Below are 19,339 nucleotides of genomic sequence, written 5' to 3' on the forward strand. Positions count from 1 at the left end.
TTATTTTAATAGATTAACTTTATTCGTAAATGTTAAATGGAAGAAGTTGAAGGGGTAGAAAGAGATACAGAGGCCCCAACAAGGCTGGCTACGAAGTAGAGAGTGGGTGTGGGGAGGATGCAACTATGAAGCCTATGGTGGGGGAGGCAGGAATAGGGGAGGTAAGGGCACAGCACTTACAGGAGTAGAAGATACAGTCCCCACAAAATGAAGCCACATGGTTGCAGAGTTGTGGGTTTTAAAGATACACACAGACACAAGTAACAGCATGTGGGGTACAACATAAGTGTTCTCAATCATGGTGCATTGCAGGGGGCAGTCAGGTAGTCCCCCCCACCAGGGTTGCTTCCATTGGAGTCCTCATACTGACACCCATCTGTGATGTGTTCCATGTAAATGTCCCTGGGCCATCTAATGGTGTTGGACATTATGGGGCATCTCATCACAGGATAATCAGCAGGTGTACCAGACTCTCTCATTACTGGGGTCCCATACTCCAAGTGCCCCAAAGATCCACACCTCAACCATCACCTCATACCCCCACCTCCTCAGCACATCTGCCAGTGGCTGGTACTTAGCTTCCACTTACAGGCTTCAATGAAGGCTTGCCCCCAATTCTCAAACAGGATAGTGACATCAACCATCACAACGTGCCTATTCTCCTCATCGGCCACGATGATGTCTGGTCACAGCTGGCTCTTGCAGCCTGAGACAATGCAATTGACAGGCCTGGTCCCAACTGAGGCCAGAATGGCCTTCAGCAGCAGGTCCTGGACAGTGTTGTAGCAAAGCTTCCATACTCTGGCATAGGGCTTGCAGGCACACAGCATGTGCAGAAGAGTCTCCAATTCACAGATGTACTATGAATACTTGTCAAAACCTCTTGTCATGGTTCCCATACCGAATGGCACTGTCAGTTGAGTTGGGAGCCGTGGATGAAATGCCAGTCTTCAAGATGTGTCAAGCTCCCACCAGGCATGAAGTGGTTGCTCACATCCCACTCTGAAGTACAGAATCTATTTACTGAAGGTCTGCCTTGAATTCGTCCCCCAACTGCTACAGTAGGGGAAATGAATCTGGAGGGTCAGGTAGCCACTTCTGTCTTCTGCTTTCCCCCACCCCACCCCCCAACTTTTCCTCTGACAACCTCTTCCACCTCTTCTTACTGTCAGACCCTGCTCTCCCTTACCCTGCCTTCAGAATTTTGACTGCAGGTCTCTGGAGTACTTCGCTCTGACAGCATCCTTTAGGAACCTCTGCAGGCAGGTCCTCAGGTAAGGAAGGTCACAGTGATGTGGCTGGTATTGAGGACTGGGAGTAGCAAGATTCCCAACTCCCAGCACTCCTTGAACCACGTCCAGGAACAGTAGATGCACTTCCTGAGGCCGCGTGTGATATTGTGGACCCAGCTACACCACAAGGCATCTCAGCTCCATCTTAGCTGAACTTGCCCTCCAGCAGGCCACTCAGGAAGGTAGGTGGCTAGGTCTCTGCCAGTGGGCTGCCTGACAATTCTCCTACAAGCCACCTCCCTCAGGGGACTGGCAGAAGTGCTGCTCAGCAACTGGTCAGGTCAGGTCAGGTCAGGAGGCGAGGGTGACCACCATGATGTCACAGACATCACCCATGCAGGGGATGTTGGCACCTCTCTGCCAGTAGAGATGTATGAAATCTCATGGCTGACCCAGAGCAGCAGGTACAGCCACTTCTTCAGCAACCCTTCAGTGCTTATCATCCACCTTCTTGAGGCTCCTCCTTGCACTACAGCCATCCCATTGTCAGCGGGTGAGATGCACAACATCCCAATCTGAACTGGTGTCAAGCAGGGCTTCCTACTCAGCCCCATATTCCACCTGGCAATGGAAGTGCTCCTCCAAGTGGTAGTGGAAGGCCCTGGAGAGCTCAGCCTCTGCAGACAGAAGCTGAGCATTCTGGCCTGCACCAATGACCTTGTCCTTGACAGTGACTCCAAACAGCTGCAGAAGATGCTGGACTTCAGCTCTGAGGCAGCCAAGTGGATGGGGCTACGTGTTTCCAACTGCGCCTTCCTGCATGTCGACTGTAGGAAGAATAGCACTGTCCTGGACTCCACTGTCACCAACCAGGACAAGCAGATGAGGTGCCTGAGGGATGGCAAGAGTGACCTCTACTTAGGAATGCCCACTGATCACTGGGCAAAGCAGATACCAAAGGAAGCCATCTGTGGGATCATGCAGGATGTCCATAAACTGGATTAATCCCTGCTGGCCCCCTCGTTAGTCTGAAGAGGCTCAATGGTTCCTTCCATCAAGCCTCTTAAGACAAAGGCAATGTGGGGGATGAGGAAAGTGTTCACCTATCAATCTTCTACCAGGGGGCCAGCAGGGACTAATCCAGCTTATGGACATCCTGCATGATCCCTCAGATGGCTTCCTCTAGCATCTGCTTCACCCAGCAATCAGTGAGCATTCCTAAATAGAGGTCGCTCTCCCCATCCCTCAGGCACCTCATCTACATGTCCTGGACTCCACTGTCACCATCCAGGACAGTGCTTTTCTTCCTACAGTCAACATGCAGGAAGGCACAGTTGGAAACATGTAGCCCCATGCACTTGGCTGGCTTGTTGACCAAGGCTTCAAAGATCTGGAAGGTTTCAGCCTTGGAGAGCTCCTCCATCCAGATGGCTCCTTCATCCTATATGGCCTTAATTGATACCTTAGCCTATGCTGTATTAAATTCAAATTTAATTTTAAGCTGGCTTTGTTTTATAAATAAATCAAATAAAATAATCTTATTTAAATAAAAAAATTCTAGTTTATTTTTAAATATTCGATTTTATGAACTTGAGATAAATCATTTTAACTTTAGCATGAATCAGTCAATACCATAAGTCCTGAAGATCCCAATAAGAGACGGGCAAGAGCCAATCATGCATCTCACAGGGAAATAAACCCCACATGCAGAGCCAGAACTTTGACTGAAGATCAGATAGCCTATAACTGCACCATGAACAGAGGACTTGGGAGTCTCATTTCTTGAGGAACACTTAACTATACACGTGATGGGCCATGGAGATTTCCTCAATTTTTAAACTGGAAAAGGATCAAAAAGGTATTTCCATTTCTGTAGGCAAAAAGTTTAGCTATTTCCCAATTCCCATGCATCTCTTTGACCCTCACTTCTTCCACCGCTCCCTGCTCCCGCACATGTCTTGATTCAACAGCACTATGTCTGGGATGCTCAGGTCTCTCATTATGACCAGATCATGTAGTCCTCTCTTTACTGGGAGCGGATGGGATTCCATCTCAGCTTATATTCAAATCTAAATGAGCACCTTCAGCTTTCATTGCTCTTGACAAACCAACTTAAGAAAACTCCATGGAGAAAGATACCAAAGTTATTTATAGACCATACATAAACAGCTGTTCATCTACCACACAAACTTAGCGTCCTCTCGGAGGAAGTGCTGCCACTGTTAGCAGAATAGCTATACACAACAGTCCAGGGTCAGAAGTGAAGAAAAACAACTTCATGAAGAAAGAGCATTTTTCTTCTACTGAAACACCTGAATGAGGTCCAGCATGTCTTCTATGTACTGTGTATTAACAGTGATGAGATCATCATTAACCTGCATGGGGCTGGTAATAGTATAGGTTTAGTTCCGAGTTTATAACATGACACAAAAATCTGTATCTTCGACACATCCAGTTGCTTAAGGTGAGAGGCAGGATTGCTTTAAGCATCAGTTAGAGGTTTTCTAAAACAGGTTTTTAAATCCAGACCATTGATTTGCACTTTAGGACTTCATAGTCCAATTAGGATGATTAACCTGTTGAGATTTCAAGTTTTAAACAGAGACAATTAAAGCTAAAAGCACACAAGAAATCTAGTTAAAAACTTGACAGCAATGAAATACAGTTCGGTTTTGAAATTTAATATACTGCATCAAGTTCATCATTGCACTAGGAGCGCAATCAGAAAATGACATTTTTTGCTCAATCTGGCCACAGAAAGCGGTCTATAGCTGTGATCAAACACAAGTGCACAGCTGCAGACCACTTCAAAAATGTCCCATCAGGTGAAAATCTGAACCCTCATTGTTTCAAAACAGAGTGTCTTCTGTAACTTTTGTCTGCATTGCCTCCTAGCCTGTTGCTGTTTTCAGAATGGGAGCGGGGAAAGGGAGTGGAGGGAGTTCAGTCTGGGGGGTTTTCAGCCCTTGCCAGAGGGTGGGACAGGTGTACTGGATTCACCCACCCCACCACCCTCCAGTGCCACCTGGGGAACCTCTAGAACAGCTTCCTCTGCTCCCTTCCCCATTCCCATTTTGAAAACAGCACAGGCTGGCAGGAAGGAAGGGTCACTGGCTAGGGGAAGACATATGCAGGTGGCAGCCAGTAGCTAGATTCCCCTCCCCACAGAAACCAACAGTGAACTTCTGCTTGGTTGGGGGATCATGTCAACTCAGAACACTTCTTGCAAAGCACTCTCAGTTACAGCATGGAGTTGCACTCATGTCTGTGCCCCAAGTTAGCTAGCACTTGCAGATTTTGGTTTGCAGTCAAGGTCTTGACTACTGTACAAACCAATGGTAAGCAACCATCAACACTGCTGTTTTTCCCCGTGTGCAGTTAACACCTGAAAGACATCAGTATAATAAATTAAGTCAGCTCTTCGCATAGTTCTCCCCCTTCACCTCTTTCACTACAGATGAAGTTGGTAACAGATTGGAAATTCATTTCCAGTAGCCATGTGCAGAATACAAGCTTACTATTTCAGAACTTGCTCTACTTTTAGAGTCTAGATATTACCAAGTGCTGAACTATAGTTAAGAACTATAGTCAACCAGCTGTGAACTGCTGTCCAGAGGGTTTTTCCATCTATTTACTCCTCTGTGAAATCCTATGAAATATGAACTTTCATTTCTACCCAGAACTTTTATAGTCTTTTCTCTGATGCCTGATGAAGGGTGTTTGTGCCCGAAAGCTTGCAATTAAAGAATTTTTTTTGCAAAAATCTTGTTAGTCTAATAAAAGATATCACCTCTGTCCATGAGCCCTGATTGCTTTCAACTATAGTTAAGAGAGTTGTCACTATATTTGGTTTAAAGATGCCTGGACTGATTTTCAAAGGTGCCAGGAATCTGCAGTTCCCAATGAAGGTAATGGGAGCTGAGGCTCTACACCAGGGGCAGGCAATTATTTTGGGCAGAGGGCTGCTTACCCAGTTTTGGCAGGCTGTTGAGGGCTGCATTGGTAGCCCCGCCCCTTGACAGGTGCCCCGCCCCCTGGTCACCATCTTGGGACCAATGTCCCAGGGCCAACACCGGTGGGCCTCAAAGCAGGGCACAAGCTGGCAGAGGTCTGTGGATGAGAAGACAATGTATCGGTACACCTCTAACATTAAATCAGTTTATGTGTAATGTCTGTCCCTAGCCTCCACGTTCAATGGACTGGGGTGCCTTGGATGAGAAGAGAGGCTAGGAAGACACCCTCTGCTCTCCCATCCTCACCTGGCCTGAAGACAGAAAGTTTCTTCAAGTTGCAAACCACGCTAATGATCAGTAATCTCAGGATTAGATACCTTCACTGAAGCTCATATTGTACACAATGCCTCTCTTTGACACCACAACAGGTAGTCCTGAGAGCACTGCTACCACACTGTAACAGGGCCTCTACCCCATTACAGAGAATGGGGAGCAAACCCCAGGGCCTGCTGGCCAGACAAACCCCCAGGTGCAGACTTAAGGGTGGAAAAGACTCAAGCAAACACTCACCACAGAACCAGCAGTGACAGCAACATCAGGAGTCAGGGGCTTGCACAGAAGCCCTGCAGGTTCCTTGAGGCTGCCCCAAGCAGCCAAATCAGAAACACCTGCAGCAGCTCTGGGAAGCAGGTAATCAGCAGGGGAGCCGCACAAACACAAGCCCTGAGCCACACAGGGGCAGTCTGGCCCTGCAAACTGCAGGGGAAAGAGTTCCTGGCTAGGAAAGCTGCAATCGAGTGCCTGATGAACCACTGAGCTGCCTGGGAACTACAAGCAAGACCCGGAGAGCCTACAAGAGGACATAACCCAGAGCTGGGGTTATGTTGGTACCCAAGGAAGGCTGCCCTGGGTGTTTACTCACCTACCCTGATGGGGGTGGCTGTTAGACCTTAAACTCCAGGAAGCCCGATTTAGACTAGACATAAGAAAAAAACTCTTTACAGTGCAAGTGTCCAGGGTCTGGAACAAACTCCCTGCAGAGGTGGGGCAAGTACCTACTCTGGACTCTTCCGAAAAACAGGTGGATGTATTCCTTGCTGGCGTCACTTGATCCCAGCTGATTTCCTACCTATGGCAGGAGAGGGGCTGGACTCGATCTCACAAGGTCCCTTCCAGCTCCTAATGTCTATGAAATCTATGAAAAATCCAGTCTCTCTCTTCCCCCCACTCTTGTCAGTCAGCACGTAGAATTACAGATTTGGGGGTTTTTTTCTCCTTCTCTCTTCTCTTCCTAAATTTATTTGGTGCATCAAAATGAAAGATTCAAGATGAATAAAATAAAATTACCCTGAGCTTGAGGAAATAGCACCTGTCTTCATGACTCGTCTCAGAAAGAGAAAAATGTAATTTTTTTAACCACACTACTGACTATAATATGCAATAACTTCCAGCAGTCTTTTCTGTGATGAGTCCCCCAAACTCGAGTGACAAGCCTGCTCAAAACATGCTTGGTTCTAGAGTTGTCAGATGCATGTCATTTAATACACACAAAGCTATTTTTCTGTGCAATCAAGTATGACCAGTATTATTTAGACCAATCATTTAAGAAAAAACTGAGGACTACACAACATTCTGCTTCTTTGCCCGTAAGTTTCCCCACTGTGACAGGGAGTCATCACATGGCCGGTCTAACCGCTGGCCCGCCCACCTGTTTAGGGCAGTCTGCCTACCTGACTCACCTACCACGCCTTTGATGTAACTGATACGTAGATGTTTAAAGGTGGGGGTTGCCCATTTTACTGCCCGATGCCAAGGGCATAATACATGGCTCCATACTGCCCCTACACCATTGTCCATGCCTTGCAGATGGCATCACTATATGGCTCCAGACTCACACTGGGCCCCACTATATTCCAGCCCGACATGTCAGACCCTGACCTGGATCCTTCCTAGTCAGGCGGCCTAACCTCTGTCGACATGCAGGGCTGCAAACTCCCTAGACCCCATTCCCTCTCGGCAGTGGCCCCCTCGGGGACCTTTGGCCACACAGGCCCTGGCCTCACCTCTAGGCCAGTCAGAACTCCAGGCTCTGGCCATCCCTTGTGGGCATCTTTGCCTTTGACTATTCTCATCCTGGCCAGAGGAGGCACAGAGGGCATGTGCCTCCATGCTCCCTTCTCCCAGATTTCTGCACAGGGTGAGGGCAGGCTGCCCACTGTGGGCTCAGGGGCTGTGCCAGCCTCTTCCCAGCAAGAAGGGCAGTTAGAGGAGGGCTACAGTGACTTCTGAGTCTGCTGTAGCCCCCCCACCCCCGTAGCTCCTCCTCCCAGCACCACTGCCACCTGCTCCGGCCCAAGCGCAGCCCCAACCCAGCACCCACACCAGGAAGAAGCTGGCACAGCCCCTGGCCCCAAGCCCACAGTGGGCAGCCCGTCCTCACCTGGCGCACAAATCTGGGGGGTACATCCCCCCCATACCTCCCCCAGGGGTGCACACAGAAGCAAAGAGACGCCCCCCTTTCCCACCTCCCCGTGTCTCCTGAACAAGCTGCCCATGTCTCCATCCTGCGAACCAGTTGGGCAGTGCCTGCCCCTGCCCTAGCCCCACTCCCTCCCTCACCGAGGGGGCCTCAATCTGTCCTTGCACTCTTTCCTTCCCCCACAGATTTACTGGCTGGATGCTGCTCTCCAAGCTGCCAGGCTGCATATTGGCTATCAGATTGGTATCAGCCGATACGGCTGGTTAATAATCAGCCATCAGTATCAGCCAAAAATCTTTATCAGTGCACCCCTACTGAATACAGTAAGATCTTGCAAGCAATTTCTGAATCTCACAATATTTAATGACTATTCTGAAACTGTAAAGTATGCTAGAGTAAAACTTTACTCTAAAACCTTAGTAAAACCTACAATATTGTTTGATCCCAGGTATTTAGCATCACATGGCAGAATAACACTATAGACTGTCAGCTGTCCAAACCTCATGGTCACTGGTGATAGCAATGAAAGTTTCTTTCTTTCCATTCCTGTTAGCAATGTAATTTCACCACACTGAACTACATCAAAACTTCTAAAGAGTTCCTGTCCTTTTGGTATTTGCATTTCATTCTGAGCAGTGTGAGTTGATGTTTTTTAATCTCTTCTTTCATATAAAGATCTGCCACTAAAAGACTTAATTCTTCAAGAACCAAGGAACTTTCCATTTGGCATACTTACCAAGAAAACAGTTATATAGTGAACTAGCATCACTGTATACTAATAAAGCTTTTTTTTTTTTTTTTTTTTTTTTTTTTAAGTTCTCCTCAGAGAGTAGCTGCAGATGCACTACTCCTACTAGTTTTTGGACTTGGATGTCTGGGAAATTTTCCCTTTGTTTGCTTTCTTTTAATTCTTCTGCCTCCTCAAGAAATATAACTTTGTCAGAGCTCTTGAATATGCCAAGTGACAGTAAATGAAGTACATAATTTTAACACTTGACATGATGATGCAATAGAACAATTTACTTACAGATCTGACAGACTGTCACTTGAAGCCTCTAAACCCATAAGATCTCCCTAAAAGATTTCTCTAGTTCAACCAGAGCTTAACGGAGTGAAAGACGTTTTCACAGAAGAGCCTGTGCATGATTTCTTTTATCATGAAGAAGCTGCTGCACATCAGCATCCATGTGGTTCTTGACAGAACGGGACCTTGATCCAAGGGCAAGGAGGCCAAGACAACTGGAGATCCTGTTCTGCTGCAGCCTTCATCCACCTTCGTGGCCACTGAGATTCCAACATCATCTCCCTCCTGCTCCACCCTTGAGGACTTGTAGATCCATGGCTGGGGGCTGAACAGGCTTATTATAATGGCAACCTATACTCACCATGTCACAGCACCATCAAAGGACACGTCTGGCTTTTCAAAAGGGAAAGCATTGCCATCTGATGTCCCCACCATATTCTGGTGGCATTGCCACTGCTTGGTCCAAAACTGTTTATTCATCAGAATTACCCCTGCTTGTTTTGCAGCTAACTCTACCAGAAGGTCATTTCACCATCTGCCACCTGTAGATGCACTGAGACATACAAGAAAATGGGACTCATGCTTAACATTCAGAAGACTAAGGTCCTCCATCAATGAGTTCTTAGTGAGCAGTCCTCAGCTCTGGTAATTCAGATTTACAGCGAGACTGGAAAACCTTGAGTATTTTTCCCATACCTCAGAAGCCATCTCTTGCAGAAGGCTGACATCAACAAAGAAACCCAACATTGCCTTGAAAATGCAGGGGCAGCCTTTGGACACCTGAGGAAATGGGTGTTTGAAGACTGCAACATCAGATTTGAAACCAAGCTCATGGTTTATCAGGCAGTCACGATCCCCACCTTACTGTACGGAGCTGAGATGTAGACAACATACAGGTAACATCTCAAGTTGCTGGAGAAGCACCAATGCTGCCTGCAGAAGATCCTTCGAATCCAATGAAGACAGACATGCCAATATTAATGTCCTCTTGCAAGCAAACACCAAGCAAACATCGAGGCAATGATCATCCAACATCAATTTGGCCGGGCCAGCTATGTAATCCAGATGTTCAACTCCAGATTCCCAAAGCAAGTTTTATTCTCCCAGCTCAATCAAGATATATACTCAAGAGGAGAGCACAGAAAGTACTTCAAGGACATTCTCAAGTCCAGCTTGAAAAGAAATGCAACTTGACATCAACTCAGGGGACTTTTGCCCAGGACTGCCCCAAAAGGAGGAAATCCGCTGCAAGGATCTTAGTACTTTGAAACATCATGACAACAGGAGATGGAAAAGTGAGTGGCAGAAACTGTGTTGCAGACCAAATCAAGAATCCGGAGCTACCCACCCCATACAGAAACATGTGCCCAGCTTGCAACAGAGCCTGTCAATCCTGGATCAGCTTCATCAGCCATCTTCAGACCTACAAATGAAGTGATCATGGAAGACAATCATCTTTAATATATATTGGCAAGCAGTCAAAGATGATTATCTTCCATGATTACTTTATCTGTGGGTCTGAAGATGGCTGATGTGGGGTGGAGAGGCAAAGAAAGAGTCCCTTCATTGCATGTCCTGCACCATGTGCAGCCTGGGGGCTGCATGCTGGCAAAGAATTTGTTAAAGAGGTTAGCTTGGTCATCTGGTGTGACCCTGAATACACCAAAATTGGGACAACCCTGGATTATATCAAATGTCCCTTCCAGATTTAAGAATCTAGTAATAGGTACAGAGTGATGAGCAAAAGTTAAGTTAACTGCAGGAGGGGAAACTAGTTAGTTGGGAGTGATGTTTTTCCACTTGTGGAAAAAGGAAAAGGAGGCACTGTCTCTCTCGTTCCCTCTGCTCTCTCTCACTTAAGAGAGAGCTCCAGGAGGAGGTTAGCAGGCTGAGGGGGATCAGAGAAGCAGAGGATGAAATTGATGGGTATTCCCTTTCCCTGCAGGGCCAGGCACCAAAGGAAGAACAACCCCAGGAGGTGCCCTCCACAGCGGATTGGCAGAAGGTTCCCTCCAGAGCCAGGGCTGCTCGCTGCAGTGCAGTATCAGCTCCCCCAGTCCAGCTGGGGAACAGGTATGAGGCCCTGGTGACATTGGAGGAAGAGGAAGGAGAGGAGGAAACCTCTGGAGAGGAGGCCACTCCACGCACAGAACAGGCTGCAGGAGGCAAGCTGACCCAGAAGAAGAGACACCAGGTGTTTGTCATAGGCGACTCCATCCTGAGAGGAACAGAGGGTCCCATCTGTCACCAGGATCCCATAAGACGTGAGGTCTCCAGTCTACCCAAAGCGCGGATTCAGGACGTGACAGAGATGATCCCAGGCCTTATCCGGCCCACTGATTACTACCCCATGGTCCTAATCCATGTGGGCACTAATGATGCAGCCAAGAGCAGCGCAGATCGCCTGATGAAGGACTACCAAACTCTGGGGGGCAAGCTGAAGGAGACAGGGGCATAGGTGGTCTTCTCATCTATCCTTCCAGTGAGTGAACATGGACGACACCATGAGACCTGCATCAGGGAGGTCAACTTGCAGCTTCAGAAATGGTGTCTCGAGGCAGGCTTTGGCTTACTGGACCATGACCCATACTTCAGAACAAGAGACATGCTCGGGTGGGAAGGGCTTCACCTCTCCCCCCCAAAGGTAAGCGTGTGTTCTCTTTCAGGTTGGCTGATCTCCTCCAGCAGGCTTTAAACTAGGCTCATCAGGGGAAGGGGAGGATGAGGACCGAGGGAGCCACAGAACACCGAACACCAAGAAACACCCACAAGAGCAGCCCGGCCAAGGCAGGCGACAAGCACAAGCAGCACCCAGGTAAGAGACAGGGGTCCGGATAGTCCTGGGATTAGTGGGGCGGTGCCTCTACACTAACGCTCATAGTATGGGAACAAGCAGGAGAAACTTGCCCTCCTGTTAGCTAACACAAACCCAGACATAGTGGGGCTCACTGAAACTTGGTGGGATCCAACTCACAACTGGGCGGTAAACATCAAGGGCTATAGGCGGTAGAGGCAGGATAGAACAGGAAGGAAGGGTGGCGGTGTGGCACTCTACGTCAAAGAGGAATACACATCCTCAGCAAACAGCACTGGCTCAGAGGAGGGGCAGAACGAATTGCTCTGGGTCAGACTACAAGGGGGAGGTGGGAAAGGGACTTAACGGTGGGGGTTGATTACAGACGACCCAACCAGGAGGAAGGGCTGGACCCTGAATTCTCAGGTCAGCTCGCGGAGGCAGTTAAGTCAAGGGACGCGGTCATCATGGGTGACCTAAACTATCCGGACATCTGCTGGGAAGAGCAGTCAGCCAGGTCTGACCGCTCACGTAGGTTCCTAGCCGAGTTACAGGACCTCCATCTAACCCAGGAGGTACACAGTCCCACCAGGGAAAATGCCTTGTTGGATCTGGTCCTGGCCACAGGCAACAACCTGGTGAGGGGACTGCGGGTGCTCGACCACCTGGGCGATAGTGATCATCGCCTGCTGGAATTCACCATCCTGCGCAGGGTGTCAAAGGCCTGCAGCAAGGCAGCAGCCCTGGACTTCAGGAGGGCAGATTTCAATGAGGTAAAGGAGACTAGTCAGGGAGGGACTGAGGTCCCAGAGGGGAGGGGAGTTGGGAGTCCAAGAAGAGTGGTCATTCCTTAAGGAGACTATCCTCTAAGCCCAAAGGGTGACAATCCCAATGCGGATCAAAGGGGGCAAGAGTGCTCAAAAGCCCCCATGGCTCACCAAAAGCATCCAGGAACATCTCAAAACTAAAAAGGAGGTATACACCCAATGGAAGGGAGAAGCCATCACCAAGGAGGATTATACCTCCATGGCTCAAGATTGTAGGGGGGCTGTTAGGAAGGCTAAGGTGGATACGGAACTGGGACTAGCGACCTCGATCAAAGATAACAAGAAGCCTTTTTATAAATACATAGGAGGTAAAAAGAAGGTATAGGGTAATGTGGGGCCTCTGCAGGACACACTTGGAAATCTGGTGGTCACACCAGATGACAAAGCTAACCTCTTTAACAAATTCTTTGCCTCCATTTTTCTGAGCAGAGACAAGGACCCCAGACGGACCCAGGGGAAGCGCAGCCAGGCCCAGGGTCAGTGAGGACCTAGTCAGGGAACTTCTGGTGGGACTAGTTGTGTTCAGATCAGCAGGTCCTGATGATCTCCACCCCAGAGTGCTGAGGGAATCGGCAGAGGTCATTGCAGATCCCCTAGCACAGCTTTACAAGCACTCATGGTGCTCTGGCAAGGTGCCAGAGGACTGGAAAAGAGCCAATGTGATGCCCATTTTCAAAAAAGGGAGGAAGGAGGACCCAGGAAACTGTAGACCCATTAGTCTTACCTCGGTCCTGGGAAAGCTCTTTGAGAAAATTACCCAGGAGCACATCTGCGAGGGACCAGCAGGGGAGATTATGCTTAGGGGCAACCAACATGGGTTCATTAGAGGCATGTCCTGTCAAACCAACCTGGTGGCCTTCTACCACCAGGTCACAAAATCCTTGGACACAGGTGATGCAGTGGACATAGTCTTTCTGGACTTTAGGAAGGCCTTCGACACTGTCTCTCACCTCATTCTCATTAAAAAATTGGGCGACTGTGGTGTCGATGCCTACACAGTCAGATGGGTCGCAAGTTGGCTGGAGGGCCATGCCCAGAGTGCGGTGGTGGACAGGTCATTTTCGACCTGGAGGGATGTGGGCAATGGGATTCCCCAGGGTTCGGTCCTCGGGCCTACATTGTTCAACATCTTCATCAGCAACTTGGAGGAGGCGGTGAAAAGCACCTTGTTCAAATTTGCGGATGACACTAAGATGTGGGGAGAAGTGGGCACACTAGAGGAGAGGGAAAGGCTACAACTAGATCTGGACAGGTTACAGGGGTGGGCAGATGAGAACAGGATGGTTTTCAATACTGACAAGTGCAAGGTACTGCACCTGGCGAGGAAGAACCATACCTACAGGCTGGGGAACTTCCTTCTCATCAGCACAGAGGCAGAAAAGGATCTTGGAGTCATTATTGATTCCAAGATGAACATAAGCTGCCAATGTAAGGATGCGGTCAGGAAGGCTAACTGCATCTTGTCATGCATCCACAGATGCATCACAAGCAGATCCAAGGAGGTGATCCTCCACCTCTATGCAACATTGGTCAGGCCGCAGTTGGAGTACTGCGTCCAGTTCTGGGCACCGCACTTCAGGAGGGATGTGGCTAGCATTGAGAGGGTCCAGAGAAGGGCCACTCACATGATCAGGGGGCAGCAGGGCAGGCCCTACGAGGAGAGGCTACAGGATCAGCCTCCACAAGACAAGGCTGAGAGGGGATCTGGTGGCCATCTATAAACTGGCCATGGGAGACCAGCAGGCAATGGGAGAGTCCCTGTTCCCCGAGCACTACCAGGAGTAACAAGGAATAATGGCCGTAAGTTGACTGAGAGTAGATTCAGGCTAGATATCACGAGGCACTACTTCACTGTCAGGGCGGCTAGGATCTGGAAACAACTTCCAAGGGAAGTGGTGCTCGCTCCTACCCTAGGGGTCTTCAAAAAGGAAGCTAGATACGACCTAGCTGGGGTCGTTTGACCCCAGCATTCTCTCTTGCTCATGGCACAGGGCCGGATTTGATGACCTGCTCAGGACCCTTCCGACCCTACCAACTATGAATCTATGAAACTTATGTAAATTAAAGCAGAAATTATGCCAATTAAGTATATTTTTATTTAGGGGATGTTGACAGGCATATGGCTGCCAGTTAGCCAAACACATAAAATAGAGGTGGGCAAAATACAGCCTCCAGGCCACATCTAGCTTGCCAGGGATTTTATCCAGCCCAGTGGGTCCCTAAGCTCCAGCTGGTCCAGGCCCAGAGGGCAGTCTGGGCCATGGTGCATGTGGCCAGTCCTGCCGCATCAAGACACATAGCAGGGGTGGGGCAGCATGGTGGCCAGACTCAGCTTCCTGGCAGCCCTGGCAGTGGAAGGCTGGGGGGGGGGCCTTTAATTTTAATCACAGATTTTGGGGGTTTATCTGAGAATTTGCGATATTTTTACCAGGGAACACCAGGTCCCCTGCTTCTGACTGGGACCATACCTGTCTGATACAACATGAGGCTAAGAAAAAGCCCTTTTAAATATTTTGATTGATATTTTATTTAGATATTCTTGGAAGAAACATTAAAAAAAAAAGCTTGCCTGCTTTTCGTAAAACTGCTTCTTTGTAACTTAGTCTTAAACCTCAAAAACACACTGAAATGAGGTTTACTCTGGACTGGAGTCCTATGAAACTTCAAATCAGAATTAAAATGATATATTCGTGTTTACAAGCAGACGAGTAGCATACAAGTTTTACTAGTGTCACAGCCACTGTACCCAACTTGATTTAGCTTAGTCAGTGTTTTCCCATAGTTGTATGCATCTTGTTTTTGTTATGTCTAGATCCCATAATAGTTTAGTTACAATAGAGTATTAATTGTATTGCCACATATTAGTGCAGTTGATGTATTTGCATTTTAGTGCTTGGATTTAAAATGTCTGCATAAATAAGGTAGAAAGAGAAATTGCTGAAAAATAGTCCATTAAAGTGGTCATAAGCAGGAGAATTATTCCTTGATTTTTGGTAGTCTGGGAGAAGTAGAAAATCAATGTTTATCATTCTTATGTAAAAGCACTGGATTACTGAACCAAATTAAAATGTATCATCTAGCTATTAACTAGAGCATGGAGAGAAATTTGCAGGTTACTTGAAAAACAAGGAGTAATGTTACAAACTGTACTTATGACTGTAGCTTTTTCTCCGTTAAGAATTCTTGTTCAAACAATATACAAACATAATTGGAAATAATATTCATCCTTATTTTGTATATGTAGGTATTGTGGATTTGAGTATAGTTATGAATCGTCACTAAATATCTAAATTGAAGTTTGTTTTTTTCCACTGCAAGATCAATTGTGCCTGCTGAATTTCTTCATGGCAGAACCATACTTCATCAGACTTACTTTGATATTTTAAGGGTACCATAATTTTAATATTATACCATTTTGTTTTATGCTATATTTTTGTTGCCTCCTGCACCCGGGGCTGCACTGAGGGAAACGGAGCAGGGCTGCGTCCCTCAAAGCAGCAGGCGGCACAAGAGGTGCATCGCCAGAGCAGCAGAGGGGCGAGGAGATCCCCACGCGGCCCTGCTGTTCCCAGCTGCGCCAGGTCGTGCCTGTGGGGCACAGGAGGGAAACAGGGTGGGAGCTTGAGCCCGCAGCCTGCGCCACGCACAGATATTGGGGAGCGGGTCCCTCCTGCCCCTGAGAGTGAAAGACATGGAGTGCCTGGCCGGTTGCAGGTGGACTGTGAGTGGCGCTTTCGGCCCGACTGGGCTTGGCGCGGCTTCCCTTAAGGGCCCATAGCGCGGTTCATGGTCCACATGCAGCCAGCTGGGCACTCTGTGTAGTTCATCAACACCTGATGATGAATCAGTGAACATTAAAGTGGGGTTTTCCAGTGTCGCTGTAAATCTGAATTAAAAAGATAGTGACTCAATGCTAAGGTTAGGGAGTGTCCTTCTCAGCAGCTCAGAGGCAGAGAGGGATCTTGGAGTCATAATTGACTCCAAGATGAACATGAGCCGGCAGTGTAACAAGGCCATCAACAAGGCCAATCACACCTTGTCACGCATTAGCAGGTGCATGACTAATAGAACAAAGGAGGTGATGCTCCCCCTCTATGCGGCACTGGTCAGGCTGCAGTTGGAGTACTGCGTCCAGTTTTGGGCGCTGCACTTCAAGAGGGACGAGGGGAATCTCGAGAGGGTCCAGAGGAGGGCCACTCGCATGATTAGTGGCCTTCATGATAGACCCTACGGGGGGAGGTTAAGAGAGCTGAATCTCTTCAGCCTTCATAAGAGACGGCTGAGGGGAGATCTTGCAGCCGCCTATAAATTTATTAGGGGAGGTAAACGGGGAATAGGGGAAGCACCGTTTACTAAGGTGCCCCAGGGAGTGACTAGGAATAACGGGTGTAAACTAGTTGAGAGTGGATTTAGGTTAGATATTAGGAAGAAATTTTTCACAGTAAGGGTGGCCAGGATCTGGAATGGGCTTCCAAGAGAGGTGGTGCTATCACCTAGCTTGGAGGTCTTCAAGAGGAGGCTAGATAGTCACCTGGCTGGGGTCATCTGACCTCGGTCCTTTTTCCTGCCAGGGGCAGGGTGTTGGACATGATGACCCATTGTGGTCCCTTCCGACTCTACAATCTATGAACCTCCCTGCTACCTCAGCCAGCCCCCCTGCATCCAGCTTCCCACCCCTCCAGCCAGCTCAGCCTCCAGCCCTGCCCCACAACCTTCCAACCCTCTGTAAGCCCCACTTACCTACCCTTACAGGCTCCAAAAGGAAAGTGAGCTATAGGTATGCCTTGGGACTCACTAAAGCCTCAAGTCCCACCCTTTTCCCTCTCCCTCCCCCTCCAGGCAGGGCTGGGGGTTTCCAGCTCCTTTTGCAGTCAGGTCCTGCAGGCTGGAACTCTGCCTGCCTGCAGAGCTCTTTGCAAAAGCAAGAAATCCACAGGTTTCTCTGCTAAAAGGGAAAATCCACGTTTTCTCTGATAAACATGGAAAATCTGTGGTTTTCTCCATTTTCCATGGGAAATGGAAAACCCAGATCCCTGGTCAGAAGTGAAACAAATAGCAAATAACAAAGCCTAACACATTTCTTGAACCCTGGACGTTGGCTCATGTCTAAAAAGACAAACAACATCTGTTATTGTGTAAAGTTAATGCAGTGTGCAGAATATATTTGCCCTCTAAAGCCATGGTTCTCAACCTTTTTCAATCCAGGACATCCTTCCATAACTTTTGTTTAATCAGGCATCACCCTGGTTGAGAACCATCACCAACACTGCAGCCAGGTGGAACTTTGTGCATAGCCAGATAAACCTCAAGCAGACAGAAGCACCTGCTCCTGAAGTAGCCCTTCCTAATATGCCCCCACCCACACCTCTTGGAAACAGAGAGGCACAGGGCAGTTCCACCAGGCTAACAGGCCCCTGTTTCTAGGAGAAGCAGCAAGGGGTGATGGAAAAGTGTCAGACCAGGAAGGGCAGCAGCCATACTGGGCACTTGTCTGCTTCCTGCTCATCTGGCTGTACATATGGCATGTAGGGCAATTCCACCTGGCCACTGAAGCACTCCTGAAAGGTCTTGCAGCCCCCTGACTGAGAACCACAGTGGTGCTCAAAGCACAGCCCACAGGGCTCCCCACATGTCCAGAAATTTGGCTGCAGAGGAGCAGAGGCAGAGTTAATTATCATGGCTCCAAGAGCCTTGTGGATATAATGCTGCAACCACCACCACACCACCAAATTTTCTGGACATGTGGGGAGCCCCATGGGCCAGGTGACATGGCCCTGCATGCCAGATTGGGCCAGTGTGAAGCCCCAAAGCACAGGGTTAGTCCGCATGCCAAATCTGGCCCATGGACTGGCTGTACCCCACTCATCCAGCCCATGCACCAAAAGAGCACAACTGCTCTAAGATGTTTTACTACACCTCCAGTAGAGAGCTCCAAGCACAATCTTCATTTACGAAGCAAGATGTGATTAGCCGTTTTTATGTCACTAATCAGCAAAGCAGAGATTAGGAGATGCAGGTGAAAGAATGAAAGCAAGGAAATAGTCTGAGGATTAGACAAATATTTATAGTAAGTGACAGAATATGCTCTCCTTACTTCTTTGTAGAGAGTCCTGGCATCTCCTAGCCTAGCACATGCTTAGAGACCATTGATTAGGTCTCCAAGTTTGCTCCTTGTATTAATGTTAGTAGACTTCTAACAAGCATGATAAGAGATTTTGGTCTGGTTTCTTGTCCTTCAAGAATGTGAATTAAGGGGTTGCTTTGAATTACGTAACTTTGCTACTTGAGAAAATAGTCAAGGGAGAAAAGATGTAAAACGTGTGTGCATTTAATTTATGGACCTGAAGCTTTTGTGCTTTATATTTTCAAAATATTATACCAAATCCACATGTTTGGGGTATAAGCATCGTTTCCTTCCGAGGAAAAAAAGAGCTACAAAATGTCAAGTTACTTGTCCAAGGACATTGGGGGGGGAGGGGGAAGAGAGAAACAGAGAGCGAGAAACTGAATTATAACTCAGGATTATTTTCTTCTGGCTCTAATCTCAATCCCCTCTCTCTCAATGGCTTTCAGATGTAATCAGAAATTAAAGCAAGACACCAAGACCAGTAGAAGTTAAAAGTCATTTCAAGAAGAGTCTGGTTCCAGACAGCAACTCTCTGCAGAAGCACAGAGCTGTGCAATTACACAGTCAGAGCAAACTCAAGCTAAGGGCAGCAAAAGTATCTCCTGAACAGAAAAAAATTCCAATAATCGCATTTGATATTTTCCAGTTAGAAGAACATACGATTATGACCAACATCAATAACAGATTTTGCTTTGAGTTTTATACTGATATAAGCTTGCTTGCATCAGCTATTTCTGAGACAGTCATAGTCTCAAATATATCTGGTGGAATAAGGTGAACATTTCCCATCTTCTGCAATACTAAACCAAAGGGAAATAATACTCTTCAAACTTATACACCAGTAGTTGTACACTCTAAACTCATCTGTGTTTGAATTAAAGGGCTGGACAGGTCTCCAGCTCC

At 47.9% G+C, this 19,339-nt stretch overlaps 1 protein-coding gene across 1 annotated transcript in view; it reads right to left on the minus strand.

Annotated features, from left to right (window-relative positions):
* Positions 1–19,339, minus strand: part of NUTF2 (nuclear transport factor 2) — a 78,808-nt gene that overhangs the window by 58,642 nt on the left and 827 nt on the right. The gene's annotated exons all lie outside the window — the stretch shown is intronic.

This window comes from Alligator mississippiensis, chromosome 10, assembly GCF_030867095.1.
Source record: "Alligator mississippiensis isolate rAllMis1 chromosome 10, rAllMis1, whole genome shotgun sequence".
NCBI lineage: Eukaryota > Metazoa > Chordata > Crocodylia > Alligatoridae > Alligator > Alligator mississippiensis.